This window comes from Balaenoptera borealis (genome assembly GCF_965194805.1).
Source record: "Balaenoptera borealis genome assembly, chromosome: 4".
NCBI classification, from domain to species: domain Eukaryota; kingdom Metazoa; phylum Chordata; class Mammalia; order Artiodactyla; family Balaenopteridae; genus Balaenoptera; species Balaenoptera borealis.
In genome coordinates this window covers 124,655,727-124,671,743 of record NC_138861.1, presented here as the reverse complement: position 1 = coordinate 124,671,743, position 16,017 = coordinate 124,655,727, and the positions used below count along the sequence as shown (strand labels likewise).

The 16,017-nt window shown below is 38.4% G+C and overlaps 1 pseudogene across 1 annotated transcript; it reads left to right on the top strand.

Annotated features, from left to right (window-relative positions):
• Positions 1 to 861: 861 nt before the first annotated feature.
• LOC309627575 (small ribosomal subunit protein uS2 pseudogene) lies at positions 862 to 13,946 on the top strand (annotated as a pseudogene). Its single transcript has one exon. The product of its transcript is annotated as a small ribosomal subunit protein uS2 pseudogene (transcript).
• Positions 13,947 to 16,017: the final 2,071 nt, after the last annotated feature.

Here is a 16,017-nt window from a genome sequence, read left to right as displayed (position 1 = left end):
CAAATTCTGGATTCACTGTTTAATAGTTTTGTAACCTTGGGCAAGAGCACACTAACAAACTAACCTTTAGTTAATGAAAATGCAAACTACTAATTATTCCTTTGTGTTGCTATATTCTTAAGATTCTCTAAACAATTTTCACCAAACTTTCAAAATCAGGTATTCCCATCATATTTTGAGCATGCACCCCAATATATGTCCCCGTATTCAGTTTCACATTGTGTCCATTTGCAACTGTACTCGCATATTGTCAACATCTTAAAACATGAAGAAAATTAGAAATATAAAAATAGGTGACAAAGACAAAATATACAGATTATACTATTTTATTTTATTTATTTATTCTTAACATCTTTATTGGAGTATAATTGCTTCACAATGGTGTGTTAGTTTCTGTTCTATAACAAAATGAATCAGCTATGCATATACATATATCCCCATATCTCCCCTTGCGGCTTCCTCCCACCCTCCTATCCCACCCCTCTAGGTAGTCACAAAGCACCAAGCTGATCTCCCTGTGCTATGTGGCTGCTTCCCACTATCTATCTATTTTAAATTTGGTAGTGTATATATGTTCATGCCACTCTCTCACTTTGTCCCAGCTTACCCTTCCCCCTCCCTGTGTCCTCAAGTCCATTCTCTACGTCTGAATCTTTATTCCTGTCCTGCCCCTAGGTTTTTCAGAACCATTTTTTTTTTAGATTCCCATATATATGTGTTAACATATGGTATTTGTTTTTCTCTTTCTGACTTACTTCACTCTGTATGACAGACTCTAGGTCCATCCACCTCACAACAGATAACTCAATTTCGTTTCTTTTTATGGCTGAATAATATTCCATTGTATATATGTACCACATCTTCTTTATCCATTCATCTGTTGATGGACACTTAGGTTGCTTCCATGTCCTGGCTATTGTAAATAGAGCTGCAATGAACATTGTGGTACATGACTCTTTTTGAATTATGGTTTTCTCAGGGTATATGCCCAGTAGTGGGATTGCTGGGTGGTATGGTAGTTCTATTTTTAGTTTTTAAGGAACCTCCATACTGTTCTCATAGTGGCTGTATCAATTTACATTCCCACCAACAGTGCAAGAGGGTTCCCTTTTCTCCACACCCTCTCCGGCATTTACTGTTTGTAGGTTTTTTGATGATGGCCATTCTGACTGGGGTGAGGTGATATCTCACTGTAGTTTTGATTTGCATTTCTCTAATGATTAATGATGTTGAGCATTCTTTCATGTGTTTGTTGGCAATCTGTATATCTTCTTTGGAGAAATGTCTATTTAGGTCTTCTGCCCATTTTTGGATTGGGTTGTTTGTTTTTTTGATATTGAACTACATGAGCTGCTTATAAATTTTGGAGATTAATCCTTTGTCAGTTGCTTCGTTTGCAAATATTTTCTCCCATTCTGAGGGCTGTCTTTTTTTCTTGTTTATGGTTTCCTTTGCTGTGCAAAAACTTTTAAGTTTCATTAGGTTCCATTTGTTTATTTTTGTTTTTATTTCCATTTCTCTAGGAGGTGAGTCAAAAAGGATCTTGCTGTGATTTATGTCATAGAGTGTTCTGCCTACATTTTCCTCTAAGAGTTTTATAGTTTCTGGCCTTAGATTTAGGTCTTTAATCCATTTTGAGTTTATTTTTGTGTATAGTGTTAGGGAGTGTTCTAATTTCATTCTTTTACATGTAGCTGTCCAGTTTTCCCAGCACCACTTATTGAAGAGGCTGTCTTTTCTCCATTGTATATTCTTGCCTACTTTATCAAAAATAAGGTGACAATATGCACGTAGGTTTATCTCTGGGCTTTCTATCCTGTTCCATTGATCTATATTTCTGTTTTCGTGCCAGTACCATATTGTCCTGATTACTGTAGCTTTGTAGTATAGTCTGAAGTCTGGGAGCCTGATTCCTCCAGCTCCATTTTTCTTTCTCAAGATTGCTTTGGCAATATCCTATTTTAAATGATTATAATGGTACAAAAATATTTTTGCTCTCAGTACAAATATGATTAGTAAGAATATAGTTTTGTGAGAATGATGTGATTGAATGTTATATTTAATTAAATCTTCATGGATATTACTCCCTTGTGACTGAAAAAGTGCTAACATCAGGAAAAGAAGTATCAGCTCTGTCGTTTTCTTATTGCTTCCTTCTTCATACTTGCATTATCAGGATTATATACAATTTTATTGAAGGGATATTTTTATGCTACGTACCTATTTTTTAAGGGTTAGTACAGTTTACATAAAACAATATTATCTATGAATACATTTAAGTGGGGACAGAAATGTATCAATACTTAGCAAAATGCTATAAAAGACCAAAATGTAAAAATGACATCTTCAGGCTTCCCTGGTGGCGCAGTGGTTGAGAATCCGCCTGCTAATGCAGGGGACACGGGATCGAGCCCTGGTCTGGGAGGATCCCACATGCCACGGAGCAACTGGGCCCGTGAGCCACAACTACTGAGCCTGCGCGTCTGGAGCCTGTGCTCCGCAACAAGAGAGCCCGCGATAGTGAGAGGCCCGTGCACCGCGATGAAGAATGGCCCCCACTTGCCACAACTAGAGAAAGCCCTCGCACAGAAATGAAGTCCCAACACAGCCAAAAATAAATAAATAAATTAATTAATTAAAAAAAAAATGACATCTTCAATACATCAGGATGCTCTGGAGGTATTAGGAATGTGGAACCATATGAGAATCTGACCTGCAGAGCTGATGAAGGTGTCAGCAGTGATCCATACATTTACATTAAAGAGTATAAAAGACTAATTGTTTCTCATTTTAGGTAAAATTAAATATAAATAGAACGTGTTTCCCCACTCCGGTCAATGTTGTTTATATTTGACTTGGAGACCATTGCTCTACTAGGCATAAATATTCCTCTTCCTGCCCTTCTGTCATGGCATACTTTATTATTAATATATTAAATTAACACTAAAAAGAAGCAGGTAATTCTTCCACACGAAATAACATTACTGCAACATAGATCTTTGGAATGTAAATCTCAGAAAGTAACATTGGAAATGCACGTACAAGTTAATCTTGTGAGCCTTCATGCAGATTTAATTCTGTGATTATAAGTGGAAATGTCTTATATTATAGCTGGAGGAATGATAAACCTAACCCCAGCAGGTGAACACAAAATCTATTGAACTGCGGAACTATTGAAAATAATGATCTAAAATGTATTTTCTTTCCAGTAAAAATGAAAGTTATTTAGGGAAGTAAAATATAAAATTGCGTGTAATTTTTCTACCTTATTCATATTTTCCTACAGCTTCAAATGGTAGCGTTTATAGGGCTTCCTGGTGACTCCTTCAAGTTGGCTCATGATTGTTACATAAACCTGCACTTAAAACAACATCTATTATTTAAGGCAATATAATTTGGGGCAAATATTTTGAACTTCCCTAGACCTTGATTTCCTAGTCAGTAAGATAGGAATACAAAAAAGAAGCTATTCATACCAAGTATGAACTAAGAGAGATAACACATATAAATAACCTGGCACAGTTCCTGAACTCTAACTGCCTTGTCTTCTTGAAGGTTCTGACACTATCTGTGTCTGTTTTGGGTTGGTTTGCCATAGACCCGTTTTTTGTCCTTTCCCTGCTCTGCTCTGTGTGGCAGGATGCTGACCTCTACATGCTCTTTCTCAGGCTCCTGTATCACCAAGTATCCAGCAGGGTCTAGTCAATGGGAGACACTCTGGGAAGATTGGAAGGCGGAAGAAGGAAGACTCACCCCCTCCCTATGCCTCAGGCTGTGGGTCCTGCAGTTACCACAGCTCTTTCAATGGCCTCAAGTACCACCTGGACAGGCTTCTCTGGTTCCAGCTGCTGCTGTGTGAATCCAACCCATGGGCTCCAGTCGCCTACTTCCCACTGTCCTCTGACCTTGGGGTGGCAGTAGCTTTCTGTAGCTGCTAATCAGCGTTGCCTCACTGTGTTCCATTTAGCTTCTCTGCTCTCTTATCATGGGTGTAAGAAAATCCTTAGGTTGAAGTCCCTCTTTCTTAAAATCTCAAATGCTTTCTGCTTTCAAGTTAGTCCTAGTATTAGTTTTCTATTGCTATATGCCAAATTACTCAAATTCAGCAGCTTAAAAGAACATCCATTTATTATCTTACAGTTAGTCAAAATTCCATGTGGGCTCAACTGGGTTCCCTGCTTATGATCCCACAGGGCTGAAATCAAGATGCTGGGGCTGGGGTCCTATCTGGATGCGCTGGGAAGGATCTGCTTCCAAATTTATTTTATATCCTTGGCAGAATTCAGTTATTCACAGTTATAGGTCTTCCTTTCATTGTCATCTGGGGCTGCTCTCAGTCTTGGCTTCCCTCACCACCTGGCCCTCCATCTCAAGGATGGAGAACGTTAGTTCTTCACATCCAATTCCTCTCATACTCTGAAAACATCTGAGGTCCTCCTTGCCCATAGCTGGAGAAAATTATCCTCCCTTAAAGGGCTTATGTGATTAAATTAAGCCCACTGGGATAATCTTTCTATTTTAAGGTCAACTGATTAGTAACATTAATTGCATCTGCAAAATTCCTTTGGCCTCGGAAGGTCATTTAATCAGGGAAACAACACCGGGGAAAAGGACATCATAGAATTCTGCCTTCCACAGACCTTAAGTGATCCATCACTTCTGACGTTTGCCAGGTTTGTGTCCTTGAGCCAATAATTTAACCTCCAAGGGCCTTAGATTCTTCATTATAAAATGTTTATAAATAAGAGAGACAATCTGATTGCTGACGTCTGGTTCTACAATACTATTGTTTTGTGACCAGAGGCCAACATTATTTGGGCCAGCAGGAAAAGTAATGTAGGGCTTGCTATCTTCTCTTGTGTCCCTTTCATGGAGAAGCATTTTGATTTCATTTTGAAAAGAAGAGAATTTTGTTCTACTAGAAACATTTCTTAGGTATGGTCACAGTGGAAAATGTTTATATTTAAATTGTATTAACTTGCATATTTACAAGTGAGTTGCTACTTCTTCTTTTGGTGTTGCCAGTGCTGCTGGAGGTTCTGACATGAATCATTCAGCCCCCCATGTCAGCCTTTGGGGTGGTGCTTTGATGTGATGGTGAGCTGGAGACTATAGAAGGGCGGGTCTCAGGGGAATGGTTAGAGGAGACAGTCTCAGATGACAGTGCCAGCCCTGGGGATCTCAGGCATGCCACATAACATCTCTGAACTTCAGCTGTATCATTTGTAAAATGAAGAAATTAGAATGGGGGGTTCTTAGGGTCCTGTAAGTTTTAACAATGAATGATCTTCCTCCATCTTAAATCCTTGGCTGTAATAAAACATAGTGACCGTATGTATAATGAAATAATAAGTTTATTAAATTCTCAGGTAGAAAGAAAGCTGACTACTTTAAGCAGAATCATTTGGAAAATTATTATTATTTTTAAAATGAGCTGATTTATTTATTTCATTTATTTATTTTGGTTGTACCAGGTCTTAGTTGCGGCAGGCAGGCTCCTTAGTTGTGGCTCCTGGGCTCCTTAGTTGCAGCTCACCAGCTCCTTAGTTGCGGCCCATGTGCTCTTTAGCTGTGGCATGCATGTAGGATCTAGTTCCCTGACCAGGGATCGAACCCCCATCCCCTGCACTGGAAGGCGGATTCTTAACCTCTGTGCCACCAGGGAAGTCCCTGGAAAATTATTTTTATTAAATAATTTCAGTGTATAGTTTTTGGATGCTATCATTCATTTTTTTTTCATAGATCTAGTCTTTCTAGATTTAAAAAGAACATATAGTAACACACCACCAAATGGTAGTCATGTAATGCCCTCTTCTGGCTAAAGATCAAAGTGTAACCTTTCTCTGCTATGGCAGTATCTGAAAATTTGCATGTTCTTAGTTATTTTCTATACATTTACTTCTGAGTATCTGTTTCAACAATTTTTAGTCTGTTTAGTCCTTACTAACTTGAAAAATAAATGTTTTGTTAATAATGTATGCATTTACCTGCTTAGCAACTCAATTTAATAAACATAGGCAACCTAAAATAATTTCTTAAAAATCTTGGACTATAATCTGTCTAATTGGGATATCTTTACTGAAAAAATTAATCAACTTAACCAGACCCACATTTTACATTGCATTTCTAAAAGACAAAGTCATAGACAACTTCTAAAAACAACATGATATTTTTATAATTAATTTTTTCAATATATTTGAGTTTCTGCCTCTAGATTTGTGTGGGAGTCAGCTAAATGATTTGTGCTGCTCCCTAATCAAGGCAAACTCTCTGTGATATTATTGCACCATTACTTTTCTTACAGTTTTCACTATCTAAAAAAGTGACTATCAACCCTTAGGGCCACATCAGAATCACCTGGAGGTATGAGGGGGAGACTGAATTTTCTCCGTTGATGAAATGTGTGGTAGTCTTCAGATGTGTTGGGACACTTTTAAAGCATATATATAAAAATATAAATGTATATAATTTAGTATCTAAATGTGGACACTTTTGAGGGTGAAAGAATCATTAACAATTATACCAGGATATTGGCGTAAACTAGGGCTATTGAAGGTGAAGCAGAAGTTGGGTCACTGTATTTATATTTTTAAATTATCAGTTGGAATAATAGGAAGCTGAGAATCATTGCTGAAATTCTGTTTTTACTTTTATTTTCAATGGTGTTCCTCATCTTCAATTTAGAATTTCTGTTGTACGGCAAGTAGAAAGCATATTAAACACTATATTCTCCTTGGAGCCAGATGGCCTAGTTTCAAATTCTGACAAATTTCTTAATTTTTCTGTGCCTTCATTTCCCCATCTGTATGGTGGGCATAATAATAGTATTTACCTTATATGGTTGTTACAAGGATTAGAGAGTTGACAATTAATCAGTAAATATGTGGTCAACATTTAGAATAGTACCTGGAGCATAGTAAACCCTATTATTATTAACAAAATTATTAGTGTCTATGAATGAATGATAATACATTTGAATTTTTATAACATATGAGTTTTTCAGGTTATGCATTTATTTCAGGAAAGCACTTGTGATAGGCAGCCTCTAAGACGGCCCCCAGTGATCCCTGCCTGCTGGTATTCATGTTGTAGTGTAATCCCCTCCCCTTGAGTGCACACTGGACCCATTTCTAATGAACAGAAAAAACAGTGAAAGTGGTGGGATGTCTCTTCTGAGATTACGTCACAAAAAGACTGTGACTTGCATTTTGCTCTTGCTCTCTCACTGTTTCTCCTCCTCTCTTGGATCTTTTGCCCTGAGAGAGAAACAAGATGGCACATTGTGAGCAGCCATATGGAGAGGCCCACGTGGTAAGGAACTGCCTCTGGCCAAAAGTCAGCGAGGACCTGAGGCCTGACAATAGCCATTTCCAGTAGCAAAGTGTAATTTATAGATAGTAAAGAATCAAAATAAATAGTAGGAAAATGTGATTTCTTCAGTTTCCTTACCCCCCGCCAAAAAACTAAATACTCCATCTTTGTCCATAAATAAATCATCAGAATGTCCAAATTAAGAATAGCTCAGGTTGTGTTTTGAAATGAGGTGATATTTAATTATAAATACAGCCTTGATAGGAATTCGAGTATGGAAATTAAACTGAATGCATTTGGTGACTAAGCATATAATCCTACAGTTTCATGTCAATTTTACCACTTGATGGAGCTATAATGCCAGATAACACTTCAAACACTGTAGTGTTTACAAGGAAGCAATCTTTTTGAGAAATATAGATAGAATGTATAATCCTAATCATTAGTTGTAAGTGTTCATTCTAGTCATTACTCTTCATCTTTGCCAAGCAACTTCTGTAACGTGTCAAAGAGAAAACATGTCTAATCCCGGGCTGTTAGTAGCAGATAATTTGCTTAATTTTAATTTAGAAAATTTGAGGAGGGTATTCCTTGGAAAATACTTAAATATTTGTACTGAGAAAGATATAATCTAATAAAAATTTGAAGATGAACATTAGGTCTTCTAGATGTCATTGTTTGGAGATTATATGAGAAGGAAAAGTGAACCTTCTTGGAAAGCCAGGCTTATGGAAGATTCCTGAGTCAGGCAGTGGTAGAGGAAGACTGATTTTTGCAAAGAAGAAATAAGACAAAGTGTGGAAGTGTTGGTCATAAGCAAACATAAAAGATGCATAAAAGATCCATAATCTAATCCTTATAGCCTCTTTCCCCTAGTCTATTTTATTCGGTAAATGCAGGTTTGAAATCCTTTATCTGAAAACTTTGGGGCTGACAACACTTTAGAATTAAAAGCTTTTCATATTTTAAAAAAGGAATACAGTATTTATACCATATAGTACATGACATTTCCAGCCATGTCTGAGGTGTCACTCTTAAATAAACATGCAGTCTCAGGATAGGTTCTACAGGAATCAGACTTTGAGCCAGAGGTTCAGGAAAGGACATTTATCATTCCTTGGCATGACCCAGACCACCATCCTTGAGGTTTCTGAGCCCCAGGTCACCAAGTTTTCTCAGAAAAATATTACTAAACTTTTCCATTGACCACCAAAACTTGGGAAGGGGACACCAAGAGGTACCCCAATGATCATCTGAATATCAGATATATTGTTCCCTGCCCCCTTTGTATTACTTTTACTGGTGAAAAACGGTCAATTACTCCTACCAGTGTGCTAACTCCACTCACATTCTGGTCATTTGCAAGAGGAACATGACGTGTCTAGGAGGCAACCCTTAGCTGATAGTTCAGTAGGGCTCTTGCTGTGTCCTAGTGGAAATGTTTCTTTTTGATGGAAGAGCGCCCAGAGTGGCAGGGATGGGAAGCACAAATTTGCCAGGTGAGTTTGCCATCACTGAGAGTGATGATAAGCGGGGTTAATCCTGCTTCTGCACTTTGGTTTCTGGACTTATACATTCTACTTACTGGACACACACCATCATATAAAGGCCTTTGAATTAAAGTGGACACTAAGTCCTGAAGGAATGGAGTCATTGTAAAGCATCTTCTCTGAACTTCAGCTTAGCCTTCAGCAGGCTATTCCATTTCTCTATCTGGCCAGAAGCTTCTGGATGGCACTGAGTGTAATATGTCTGGTGAATCATGTCATGGGCCGTCTACAAACACCCTTTTCTATAGAATGGTTCCTTTGATCTGACATAATATTACATGGAGTCTTGTAGTGCTGAATCATATGTTTTACAGACCCTAGGACAATGGTGCTGGCTAAGGTATCATGGGTAGGAAAAACGACTCCATAACTGTAATATGTGCCTGTTCTTATCAAAATGAATCACTATACTTTATAAGACGGAAGGAGTCCAATGTATTCAGCTGGCCTCCCGTGACCAGTTGGTGCCATATGAACAGATCAGCAATGGTCTTTATTGCTGGCACGTTGGACATTTTGTGGCTTTGGCAAGTAGGAGCCCATATGGTTGCATAGCCTCCAACTCTGTCATCATGGAAACTTCTTTTCTGTGTCCACTGTGTCAGCACCAGGGTGGCTGATGCCAGAGGCTGGCTTGTGTAAACTGGCCAATTCAGTTTTATTTACCGGGATGTTTAGTTCTGCTTTCATGGTGGAGATCTCTGGTGGGCATTAACATGTGATATGAATATCTCCACAATGAGTGACCATTCTCATATGCCCAATCCCATGTCTCTACCCAGAACTCTTTGAAACTTGTCTTTCAACACTTCTCTTTCCAGTCCCCTGATCAGCCAAGCCATTTCCCATTGCCCATGATTCCATACATATTCTAAGCTTGCGCCACTTCTCTGTCCACACAAAATGGATGAGCAGGGTGCTGTCTGAACCTCTCCTCATTGAGATGATTTCATATCATCTCTGTCTTACCCTGAATGAGGCTATAGTGCCGTTGCCACCTATTTCTGTCTTGTACCCACATCCCCAGCTTACCCGTTCATGAACGCAAGCCCCTTCATAAGCTGTTTGTAAAGGATCTTCGTTGCAGCCATAGATGTGAGCTGAGGAAGAGGCACTGGTGCGACAGTGATAGATGATATGAGGGTCATTATGATCAGTTGCACCCACCAGGCTTTTGATGGTTAAGCAACACCACTGGCCTTTATTGTTTGGGGATTTTATTCATTTCTACTGTTGTCAGTGAGCTTAGTCTTACAGCACGTTCTCCTGCCCCAGCCTGTAGAAAAGAGCCACCACCTGCATTCTTAGTAATGTGGGTGCTCTTCTCACCATTGTAATCCTTATTGTACTGGAAAATCACGTGACATCTGGGCTCTTTAATTTAATGGCTTTATTAATAATAATTAAAAATATAAATGTCATCATGTCAGTTCAACTAAATTTCTGCTGCCAAATGAATTTGCAAAATAAATAACGGTTGGATGTCAGAAATCTTTGGATTTTGGATCGTGGATAAGAGATTGTCAGATGGACAGAGAAAGTAGCAGAGAATCCTCTCTATGGGATTCTTATGACAACCTTTTATAAGCAAGATGTCACAGTCCTGTACCAAGAGACAGCAATGTGTCAGTGCTACTTTTTGTTCTCCACATGTGCCCATTCTCCTGTGTCCATCCACATGCCTCTACCTCAGACCTCCTTGAACCTGATCTTTTAATCTTTCTCTTTCCAGGCTCCTGATCAGCCAAGCCATTTGCCATTGCCCATGATTCCATATATGCAGTAAGCTTGGGCTTAGATATGTAGTGGGTGGTAATTCTGGAACATAGGGGCAGGGATGGAAGCAGAGTAGATTGGAGTCTCATGTCACAGCAGATCACACACCTGTGACTTGGGACCAATATGGGACAGGAGGAGTAACACAACCGTAGTAGTAAGTTAGAGGGAAGACTGAGAAAATCCTCTGTACCTGGTGGCCACTAGCTAACAATACAAATAATGGTTATAACGAAATAAAACAAAACATGAATTTGGTTTCGTTATTTTGGAATGCTTATCAAAGATGTGGTAGAAAAAAATTCCTAAGAACTCTTCAGTGTTCATATTTGTAGATTGTTGACACCTTAAACTCAGTTTACTTAAAATCAAAGAAAACAAACTTTGAGAAAAACAATGGGGTAGCATGCTAACATTTATGTTTCTAACACTGATACATTTTTCTTAGTCTTAAATTTTGGAATTATCTGGAACTCATATCTCTTTAGATCCTACATTGAACCAATTCCTATCATTCTTCCCTTAAAAGGCATCTGATACTTATTCATTATGTTTTATTTCCATCTCCAGCTTCTGACTGCAGAAACTTGTCTCACTTTTTGATTATGAACTGATATTTTAATTGAGCTTTCCCTAGCTAATCAACCCTGCCTACCACTGCTAAATTAGTTTTCCTGAAAACCTATTTTCAGTACCTCATTTTTGGTCAAAAACTATAAAAAGTACAAATAAAAGTTGCTTGTTAAATACCTTTAAAGAATTTTAAAAAGAAAGCCCCAAACTGAGAAAGTATTTTAGCAACACGTTTGAGGGATGAGTGTTGAAACTAGCTACTATCTATAAGGGATGCTTCCAACTTAGCAAAAGACAAAGTCTCCAAAGAAAAATGGGAAAACATCGTGATAATTCACAAATGAAGAAATATAAACCGACAATACACATAAAAAAATGTGCAAGTTGATAATAATAAAAATACAAATCAAAATACAACTCACCTTTCTGCACTACCCATAGAGGGGTCCATACAGCATTGTCCTGGGTCCCTATCATAAGTTAAATGGAAACTTTCACCATGTCCAGAGCCCTTGATATTCTGCTAATGAGGGAGGAGGATGTCCACAAATTCCTTGCAGCAGGAACCCACTTAGGTGGCAACAACCTTGACTTCCAAATGGAACAGTACATCTACAAAAAAAAAAAAAAAAAACAAGCAGTGACATCTACATCATAAATATGAAGAGAAACTGGGAAAAGCTTAGAAGCCTTTGCCGGCAGCTTGTGCCATTGAAAACTCAGCTGATATCTGTATCATATCCTCCAAGGTTACTGGTGATTGAGCTGTGCTGGAGTTTGCTGCTGTCACTGGAGCCACTCCTACTGCTGGCTGCTTAACTCCTGGAATATTCACCAACCAAATCCAGGCAGCCTTCTGGGGGTCATGATTTCTGGTGATTACGGATCCGAGGGTTGACCACCAGCCTCTCACAGAGGCATCTTATGTTAACCCGCCTACAATCACTCAGTATAACACAGACTGTCCTCTGCACTATGTGAAGGCTCTAGCAGGAAGGACAGAGACCGTCCCCTATAACAACAAAGGGGCTCACTTAGTGAGTCTGATGTGGTACATGCTGGCCAAGGAAGTTCTGCACATGCGTGGCACCTTCTCCTGTGAACACCCATGGGAGGTCACACCTAATCTCTACTCCTTCAGAGGTCTGAAATAGACTGAAAAAGAAGATCAGGCTGCTTAAAAGGCTATAACCAAGGAGGAATTTCAGGATGAATGAACTGCTCCAGCTCCCAAATTTACTGCTACTCAATCCCAGGTCCCAGGCTGGTCTGAAGGTTGGCAGGTGCCCTCTGTGCTATCCGGCAGTTCCCTACTGAAGAATGGAGAGCTCAGTCGGCTGCTGGAAGACTGGTCTGCAGCTCCCACTGCTTGGGCCACTGACTGGATAGTGAATGGAAGCAGGTATTGCAAGAAAAGAAGTTCCCAGAGCATGATCAAGCTTCATTTTTAGCACAGGATAACCTTCCATTTCATGGCACACATATTACACTGTTAAAAAATAACAACATGGCTTACTTGATTAAAACCATGGGAAAATGACCATGTTTATGGGGAGCAGCAACTTACAAAAAGCACCCTGGGGGTGACACACTGACCATTTTGGTGGGGGGAAGGGGTCCAGTTTCAAAGTCTGACCCATAAGGAATAGGGACAAGTTGTCAAATCTTTAACTTTTTAGTTGCATCTGGAATTTATACAAAACATTAAAAATGTGCATTCCCCTCTCTGTGTTTAATGTACTCTAATGATGATCAATTTGTGGGAGAGGTCCTCCTTTCAAATCACAAGTAGGATCATTTCCAAATTCAAAGAAACAGCCATCCTCTTCTGTGTCTTAACTTCAGGTGACCTGCTGAACCAGGAAGTGTTTTCCTTTCCTGTCAGTGCAACTTCTCAGTCTCCTGTTGCTTCTGCTATTCAGACCTCTTTAATGTGAATGTCAATTGTTTACTGCCAATTGTAGTGTCTGATACACTCAATGTCCCATTTTCTGATTCAAGTTTCAAACGATCTTCAAGGGTTTTATTCATCTGCTTCTGGTTGGTGGCAGAGTCTTTGAAGCTTCCGAGTTCTTCTCCTGCTTTGATCACATATAACTGGGGCTTGAGGACCATCTGCTTGTTCTCCTTGTGTCTTTCCTACTGCTTCCACTTGGTGGAGAAGTCTGTGCTACTTCCTGACCTCTTCAACCCCATCTTTTTTAACATCTGAACTCAAAATTTTCTGCATCACTTGGTTTTCCTTCCAGTTCTTTCTCTTCTCCTTTTTCATGAAGAATCTAAGAATCTTAGTTTCTTCTTGTTTTTTTCACTAATTTTTGAAACAGGTAAATTCAAAAGCCTAAATTCTTCACTCTCTTTGTCTCCTTGAAAGTCAGGGTTCTCAAATGTAACTTTAAAACCATCGCTGGTAAGAAAGAATATTAGGAAGGCTCTTAACTTTCTTCTTCTATGTAGATTTTTGCTTCTCTTCCTCTTCCTCAGTTAAGGGCTAACCCTTTGTTAACTTTTGGCAATTTCTTTAATTGGACTCTCTGTGCACGAGTTTCTTCTATCTTCTGTTGGATCTTATATTTCCCATATGCTTCATAAGCAAATGGATTTATCATGCATTTCATGAGTCTTATGATAGATAGAGTCTTATAGCCATGAAAAATCCAGGAATATATGCCCAGAGAAAAAGTGATTCAATAATATGTGTGAGCCCTATATTTTCAAGGGCTTTCTTGGTGGCAAATTTTTAATCATCATAAACTGTTCTTTCTGTATCCTCTCCTAATTCTTCTGTCAATTTGTCTAAGAAGGAACACATAACCTGGGAACAGAACCCAAAACTAGATTACTGGTTTATTATAAAGGGATATAACTCAGGAACAGCCAGATGGAAGAGATGCATAGGTCGAGGTAATGGGAAAGGGCATGGAGCTTTCATGCCATCTCCTAGGGCACCCCTTTCCCTGAATCTCCATGCTCACCAACCCAGAAGCTCCAAGGATAGCATATTTTTGTGAACCAAAACATGAAAAATAGATGTCATATATAAAATTATACTTATGGGGAAGTGAAGCAGCATATTTTAAATTGGAATTGCCTCTGGTGATCTAGGACATATGATTGGCTTAGAGACATCATCAGAAAGTGGTGGGAAAATTGTTTTTCTTCTTATGTTCATTATCACTCCCAGGCTTTCAGTGACAATGAGAAAAATCAGGATAAGCTGTTCTTAAGAATTTGAGGACATCATGGCAAAAGTTAACGATAAAGTATTTCTTAAAAGTAGCAAATATATCAACATTTTCATAATGAAATCATAGGACTAAAAAAGGATGTGACTTTTAGAATGCATTCCATATGCTATGTACCTTCTTATACATTAACTTCTTGAAGCTACATATCCGTTCCATAGGATATATATAGAAAAGAGTTTAGTCTAACTACTTTAGCAGAAATACTAAACGAAATGAAATACCTCCTAGAAGCTCTAGGAGAGCTGGAAGAGAACCAGATTTGGATACTGCACTGACAGGAATAGTACAGGGTAGAAAAACTTCCAAATAGACCTTAAACATGAAAATTATCTGAGAATTTAAAAAGCATAAAGGAAATTATTATTAATGGTATCATGAGAAACTATAAGTACATTAGAAAATATATTCAGTGTCTTCTCTCAACTTTTATACGATTTTCATGTGATTGATCTTCATCCAATTTCATGGCCATTGTAGGTACTCAAAAGCAGTGTATGTCCTTCACACTCAATTACATTAGCTTTAATTCTAATGATGTTTAAGCAAATTTTACAAATTAAAAGATACTCAGCAAAATGATTTAGCTATCAGTTAACAGGCTAGAGTAGAGTTATTATTTGCTCACAATTATTTGGCTCCTCCCCACCCATGCCATGCTTCCCCATTGGTAGGGAATACACCCTCTTGTTCCATTGACATTGGCTTAGCCATGAGACTTGCTTTAGTCAATGGAGTGTGAGTAGGTGTGACATACACCTGTCCAAATAGAAGCTTTAAATGCTTTGCCTGGGTTGGCTCTGTCCTATCTAAGCAGTTGTCCTCTGCCATGAGAACATCATGTCTCAGATGGTGGCGCCTCCTTTAGAATGGATACAGGTGTAAGAGGACTCATGCAGCTGGGCTGAGCTCAGTGGAGCCCAGAAAAGAACAGCTTTCAAGTTACATCCACATCAATAAAAAATGTGTCTTGTGGAAAGCTGCTGCAATTTTGGGTTTGTTTCTTGCCATTAGTAAAAGTTGATAATATACAGGTAAACATAATTTCTTAACATAGGGTCAAATTTAGACATTACTACATTTAAAGGGAAAAGCCCTAAGGTTAAGGTTGAATTAAATTGCTTCCACATATCACTGCTAATAATTTACTTCTCTCAGCAAAAAGACCTTACACAAAAGGAGAAGAATATTCCACAGGACTCTTGGTCTAATAAAAGAGAGTGTGTAGTGTGTATATCACTTTTTATATAATATATGAACACCTTTAGAGAATTTCCTAAGTTGCCTGTTACAATTTTTACTAATCGTAGTCAGTTTCAGATACAAATACAAAATAAAATTGAATGTAGAATTCGGAAGTCATGATAGTATGAATTTGCTTTAAAACAATGATAAAATTTCTATGACCTGAACCTTATTACTATTGCTGGGCATACTCAATTATAAGCCAAAGGTTTTTTCCTCCTAAAATTTTAACCCTCAGATAAGAGGATATAGTTATCTTATATCCAAGGTCTTACAAAGTCTAGTTATGGCAGACCTTCTCTCAATTTACTAAATTT